Genomic DNA, 7863 nt, shown 5'->3' with positions numbered 1-7863 from the left:
ACAACAACAACACCAACAGAACAATATGTAAGCAGTAGTGTTCGTAGTTACACTGCGAGTGTGTTCAAGGTCTATGTATGTATCTGAATGTACGTTTTAGAGAACTTTTTGGAAACCTGTTTTTGTTTTATTTTTAATTAATATAATTTTTTTTAATTTACAGTCTAGGAGCCACAGGTGTCCATTGTGAACTGTATAGTGAAGGCCTTCATATCCCTTCTTTTATTGATTATTAGTAATGCCAAGCATTAGGCGACGCCTTGGAGCTGGTTACATTTAATGCAGGGGCTAAAATTGCCACAAGATTAAAATCAGTGTAAATAAAAAAAAAAAGGCTCAACTTTTTGTGATTGTTACTGTTATATCCAGCCTATACTGCTAGCAGCTGTTTTTACTGCAGTCAATTACTGGAAGTGGATATATTTCCTATGCAAAACTGTTTAAACAATAAAATGAGCTATGCTACAAAAACGACTCGATAATCACGACTCTTTCTTGTGTCCTGATGCATCTCAGTAATCCAGGTAAAAAATCAAAAAGAAAAAAATCGTATAGGTCTTCTGGACGGGTTCTTCTCTAATGAAACGTTTCGTCTCTCCTCCAAGAGACTTCTTCAGTCTGAGAGTTTCAGGCAAAATTCAGGCTTTTAAGCCCTGCCTCCATGTGACTGATACTCACATCACATGGCTATCGTTGACACCTAATTAACACCTATTGTTAACGGGGTGGAATGATACTGGCAATAGCAGCGCTGTAGGAGGGGGACAACTGAAAACGGAGGCCTCCACCTCTGTTTAATGATGGACGGTCTTTCTTCACAAAAATGGCTTCTTTTACTCCTCTCTCAAACCAACGTTCCTCTCTATCAAGAATGAGAACATCCTCATCTCTGAAAGAGTGACCGCTGGCCTGTAAATGAGTGAAAACTGCAGAGTTCTGGCCATTAGATGTAGCTCGTCTGTGTTGGGACATTCTTTTGAACAGTGGRTGCTTTGTTTCCCCGATGTATAACTGGTCGCAGTCCTCCTGGCACTTAACAGCATATACAACATTGCGACAAAGAGAGACAAAACGTTTCATTAGAGAAGAACCCGTCCAGAAGACCTATACAATTTTTTTCTTTTTAACTCTTTCTTGTGTTTATTTAACCGTTACGCATTTGTAAATAATGCATGAAGGTGCGAAAGATTCAGTTGAGAGTGTGATGTAACTGGTTGATCAACATCTGCCTGGTTTTTGTTTTTAAAACGGGAAGCTGTTCACACTAAATGATACTCAGCTATTGTGTAAAACAGTTTGTACCCATGATTTGAGGGCAGTAGCTATATAAGAACGGAAAAACAAAAAGCCACTTAACATAAATTCAAACATTTTTTTCATCCCCATGCAGATTATTAGATTAGATTTTATCTTTACTTGGGTCAAAAGTCTCTTCCATGTTTAWTTAATGGGTTAAAAGTTGAAAAGTTTAGGAGGCACTGCTTTAAAAAGGATAGTACAGYTGTTTCCTGGACCAAAGTGGTCGCTATTGCTGCTTTTAAATTTAGGTTAAAAAAATTATTGAGGGTTTTCCTAGTGGTGGGCACAGTTCTGCTAACCAGCGAATTAGCTTTTTCACTAACCTTAAAAAACGTTAACAGACCATGTATCTTTCACTAAATTTGGCTTTGCCAACTTCAAAACCTCTAATAGCTGACTAACGACAATCAGTAGGTTTGCGTGCCGGTCTTCAGCTGGAAGGAGACAAAGATGCGTGGTAGTGATAGTCATTAGCAGTTAGCGATTAGCTGTTAATGTTAGATTCCTGATAATTTTTATTTGTTCAGCATTAACTTCCACCAATTGTTTAGAGGTTTATCATTGGTTACGTTATATTTTAGTTATTGGATTATGAGCTAGCGAAGCTAACCTTTTGGTTTTCCGTGCCCGCCGTGGTTTAGCTAATCAGCTGATAAAGGAAGTAAATTTTTGTTTAGTGGATTATCTTTTTTCACTAATTTTGAAAACCATTAGTGGACCAATTATCTTTCATTAGATTTGGTTTGTTTGGTTTAAGTTTTAAACATTGAGGATGTTTCAATCCCGTTTTAAAACAGCAATAATCCACTTTGGTCTTGACCCTCCTGGGACTAGCCATTAGCTCGTCAGTTCAARCAGAGATCAGAGTCTATTTATTCAGGTTTGGCGACCTGTGAAACCAAATAATTAGCTGAAGACAAGATTAAATAAATAAATAAAACACTTCGCAGCTCAGACGCAAGTTTTCAGCAGGAATTTTGTAATATATTTGCAACCACGCACATAATCGCATCTTATCTTGAAATTTTTTCACAACAATCAGCCAACAGTTGTTGAGTTGATCGCAACAGGTAAGATATTATCTGTTCAAGATCATTCCACAGAATCCCACTTTTAAAAAATATATCTGAGCTAACCCTTTAACGTACCGCAGGAGGACAAACAACCGTTTAAAGCCTCTAAAAGAACAGCCTGAGGAGAGATTGCTGCAGGACRGGAACAAGGACAAGACTTGACTCGAAGTTTAACTCTTAATTGGATTTCCTGTTGATTCTCAGTGTGTGTGTGTGACAGTAAAACCTGAACACAAACATTAGGACTCACGTCCCGGTACAATCCCCTGACCCCCAAATAGCCGTGTTCCATGGTGGTATTACTTCAGCTAATCCACTGTAATACCCCAGTCCCAGAGGAACGGGACGACAGCAGAATGAGCCCTATGGAAACCTGGGAGGGTCACTCAGGGCACAGTCCATGTGGGTCACTGGGTCAGGTAGGAGAAGCTCTGATTGACTAAGCCTTCCTAATGGGATTGAGGTCATTAAAAGAGGCAAAAGTTGGGTTAAAGTGCTAATTAAGTCTCATTAAGGAGCTGTTTGTGACAACGACGTTGCCCACGAGGCCAGGTGCTTCGTCTCCATCTTTGGTGACTAAAGCTCTACACGAAGCCCGCCGACATCAGAAAGGCCCACCTGGCCTCGAGGCACAAAACCAGAGTTCATTTGGATATCATTAAGGAGGACCAACAATGTGGCACGCTGAAATAAAATTACTCAATCTATAATGGTAATCATTATGCCATTTATCAAAATTGGCCAGTTGAATCAACATCTGGCTTCAATAGGGGGCTCTTGTCCGCGGGTCTTGGCAGCGTCTTGTACCCGACATATTTTCCACTCGCTTTTATCAAGGCCTGCTGTCAGTGATTTGACGAAGCTAAATAGATGATGATTTGGCCCTATTACGTTTCACGGAGCTCCAGAATAAAAGGGGGGATTTGTTGATTGCCTTTGTGTTTGTTCTTTCTCTTTTTTTTCCCCCACTCCTCGTCCAACGTTCAGGTCCGGAAGAAGGATCGGCGACTTGTGGTTGTCTGACTGCGAACCAAAAGCGAGGATGTGGACGGGAGGCAGCACAACGAGTACTCTCACACAAACCGGTGAGTGCCGGACCTGGACTGAACTCCTGGACCCGGGCCAACGGCAGCACTAAGAACTCTGCTGTGTCCCCCAAGTTTTATACGAGGAATTTACATTTTCATCTCGGTGCTCATTCGATTCATCTGAGTCCACATTGGAGTTTGAGTTGAACGGACTTTTACGTAACAGGATGTAGATTTGGTACACGAGGACCTCGTGCTTTTTAATGTAGATCGAAAACTAAACTAAGCAACTTTTCTTGCTGCTATCAGGAAAATATCTGGAAATAAAAGTGAAAAGTTTAGGTAATCTTAGATCATGACCTAATGCTTTGATTTTTTTTTTGTAAAATATCTGTTGGACCAAAAGTTCAACATAAAGCAGTGGTTTCCAACCTATTTTCTTCAAAACCCCCTTTTTTACTTCCAAGCCAAGCTGAGCCCCCACCTCCATCCATCGCTACTCCCCACTTCTCCCAACCTTTATCTCCTTATCAAATTAATAAAATAATGTAAATAGTGGCAAACTTTTATTTGGGAAAGAAAAACAATGTTAGCTGTAGAACAACAATAATTACAAGAACATTGAGAACAAAAGTTGATTGATTAAGTTGATATTTTCACAACCCCCCAGGTTAAATCACTGGCATATGGTCTCTATCCTAATGGTTAAGATTTGTATCAGGTGTAAAAACAAGTTGTTGTTTCTCTAGTCTTGGCTACTAAAACAGGTTCAAACCAGGTTTGGGTTTGGTTCATTTTATTCTCCGTTATCTTCCACTTGCTACTGAGTCAGTGGCGGCAAAGGGGTCCAGACATCTCTTTCCACATCCACCTCTTCCAGCTCGTAGGTTCCAATGAGTTCCCAGATCAGACGAGAGACMTAGTCTCACCAGTGCCTTTGTAGCCTGGCCCTTGCCTTCCTAGTTCCGCTCAAAGTGAAGGACAAGGGTCTGGTTTTTACCAGGCTAGTGCCTTCAGGGTCTTTCGTAGGGTCTTGTCCCAGTCGGACATATCTGAAAAACCTCCCAAGGGTCCTTGTCAGACACCCATACCACCTCACCCGACTCCTGATTTCAATATTGAATCTATTAATAGTCAGTTACAAGCAGATCTTCAGACATTTCATGGTTGGCTTCAAGATAATCTTTTGTCAATTAATGTTAAAAAAACTGTGTGCATGTATTTTTCCTCACCCAGGAGACATTTCAATATAACAAATCAACTCACTTTTTTAAACAAACCCCTTGATATTGTCACTGCCTACAAATATCTTGGAATTACTTTGGATTCTCATTTGACTTATCGTGATCATGTACAAGTCTTAACCACTAAGTTGAAACAGAAATTATACGTTTATTCAAAAATTAGATCCAYTCTGACATCTTCTGTTTCAAATATCTATCTTCATGCCATTATACTCTCAACCATATCGTACTGTTTACCTGTTTGGTCTCTTATAACAAATGAAATCTTAGAACCCATAGTTAGGCTCTACAACAGGGCCTACAAAATTCATAAAAAACTTCCTGGTTGGACTCATCACTGTACAGTTCTTTCATTGTCTGATGCCTTGACTTTTCAGAATTATGTTTTGTATAGTGGTATTAATTTATATTTTCAGATCTTCCAAGGTGCCAATTATGGAACTCTCTGTGCATTGTTGCCCAAATCAAATTCTGGAAGTGGTCATTCAACTAGATCTGTTACAAAAGGACAACTGATATTACCAACTTTTAAAAACTGTTACGGCCAGAGGTCTTTCTTCTATGTTTATACTAAAGCATGGAATGACATTCCTCAAAACATAAAGTCCATTTCAAAACTACAGCCCTTTAAGAAGAATCTTGTCTGCCATCTGCTGGACACTTTTTGTTGTGCTCATATTTAGAGGTCCTATTTAGCAAATGCTGCCTTTTTGAAATTTGGTATGCTTGTTTGTCTTTGTGTCTATGGTGTATAATGATGTGATTGTGATGCTGTATTTCTGAGTGTTTTATGTGCTGCAGAACAGGAACCTGCTGTAAAACAGCAATTATGCCGAGTCAGGCTTGATTTTTAATAACTTTTTTCTGTTCAATCAATCAATCAATCAATCAATCAATCAATCAATCCTAGATCTTGTTCTTAATGCCTGGTTCACAAGGCAAGATTTTAAAATGGTTGTTGATTTTCAAAATCTGAGAGAGCCCACAGTAAATGGGGAGTAAATAATCATGGCCGACAATGAAAACGTGATGGTGATAGTTTGGGGACTAACAGAGAGAAAAACAAAACAAAAAGAGTTCTCCAAAGTCCACCAGACATTCTGATGCACCATAGCAGTCGTTTTGTCTTCTGAAATCTGCATTCCCCCTCTGTGTTTCCATCACCTCACTTCCTGACTGGCATCACGTTCAACAGGCTGTGAGCTTGTTTGTCCTCGAGGAACACCAAACTCTGGGATAACGGGCCAAGACAATCCAACATCTTGAATATCCCTGATTTGAGTGGTCCCAACGTCTTTCTGAGCTGACTAGATCACTCTCAACTCACCACACACGTCAGGAATATCTCCTCAGATTATCTTTAGAGCCATCATGATAATCGGAGTGTTGATAAACTACGACTGTAGCTTATTTTTCACTTGGGTTCAACTAAACAGCATCCACAGCAAGTTACCAACAATATGCTAACTTTGGCTATCACTCAGTGTTGTATAAAGCAGTGTTTCCCAAAGTTGGGGTCAGGACCAAAAGTGGGGTCCTGAAACATCAAGGTGGGGTCCTGAAAAGATTTTCTGAATTAATTACGTTTTTGCTTTAGTTGTTACAAAGGAGTGAGGTTAGTAAATTTAAAATGGATAAATGTAGTATAAAAATATTGTTACTATGTGCGTGTTTTGTTGACCTGATACAAATGTTTATCATCCAAAAATAGTTGGGGGCACAGGTCTCTGCTACTGTTATTTTGTGGGTCAAAAGCTGAAAAGTTTGGGAACCACTGCACTTTGGTTCCCAAAGTTGGGCTTGGGACCCAATTATGGGTCATGAAGCACCTTGGATAATCTCCAGAAATCAATTTAAAGGGTAATAAAATAATTGCCGATGTAATATTTTCCCTATAACTATTACAAAAACACAAAATAAGTATAAATAAGTATTTATATTTGTGTACAAGCTGTTTAGATTGTCAAAAAGCCTGTGTTTTTAGGGTTATTAACGAAGTTTGTGTACTCAGACCAGTAATATTTGGGGTCACAAGTTTTTGCCATGGATATTTTGTGGGTCAGAAGATAAAAAGTTTGGGAACCACTGGTATAAAGTACCACGAAGTAATACTTGAGTAAAAGTACAAGTATTTTACCAAAAAAAATTACTTTGGTAAAAGTTAAAGTCTCCTTTAGGAATATTACTTGAGTAAAAGTCTTAAAGTATCTGATATTTTTTGTACTTAAGTATTAAAAATAAAAGTATTGATTTAAAATGAGCAGTTAGATTTTACATAATGACATTTATTAGGAGGTGACCTCCCCAAAACAATGCATAAATGAGTATATTGCTTTAAAATAATTAATTGATGTTAAATTTAGGATGCACTAGTCCAGTTGTTTCAGTTTATATACATATATCAAGGCTGCACAAACATTTTTTCCAAAATGAAAATCTATCTGAGGGCTGCGGCCAAATGTAATAATATAATTCATGAAATACAAATACTTCTTAAGTACAGTACTTTTATTTTAATGATTATGTCCTGCTGGAGTGTGACATGATTTGTTTGTGTACAAACCAAAACGGTATCAGAGTTTCACATATTTACACTTCTCATTCAACCACAATTAAATTCAGTCTATCTAGGAGGCACAGTTTATATGGATAGTTTTTATTTTTTTACAAAAACAAGCTGGAATGAAAACAAGCAAAAATGAAATAAAAGTAACGACTTTCTATTTATTGACATTTTTAAAAATGTAAGGAGTAGAAAGTACAGATAATTGAGTGAAAATGTAAGAAGTAAAGTAAAAAGTAGGCTGAAAAGTAATTACTCAAGTAAAGTACAGATACCAAAAAATTCTACTTAAGTACAGTAACAAAGTATTTGTACTTTGTTACTTTACAACTCTGCCATCACTCTTAGCTTATGTCCTCTGTCGTCCAGCCCTCTCGTCATTAGCGRTATTGATGGCTGGTCCGATACAGTTTTCGGTGCTTTTCTTTGAGGGTAATCCTTTATTGTTGTCGCAAATAACATGAAAGATTTGCCCGTTTGAAATATTTATAACCTCGGCTTTTCGCTGGTCTCTCACAAGTTTCTCATTTACTCCAAACTTTTTTTCTGCTGCTCTTTTTTTCTTTAACTGATAGGCTACAGCAGAGGAGCCCAAAGTGGGGCCCGTGGGCCAAATTTGGCCCGCCAAGCCATTTGATTTGGCCCACCAACAGTTG

This window comes from Austrofundulus limnaeus, unplaced genomic scaffold (genome assembly GCF_001266775.1).
Source record: "Austrofundulus limnaeus strain Quisiro unplaced genomic scaffold, Austrofundulus_limnaeus-1.0 Scaffold2141, whole genome shotgun sequence".
Classification (NCBI taxonomy): domain Eukaryota; kingdom Metazoa; phylum Chordata; class Actinopteri; order Cyprinodontiformes; family Rivulidae; genus Austrofundulus; species Austrofundulus limnaeus.
This window is presented reverse-complemented; position numbering follows the sequence as displayed.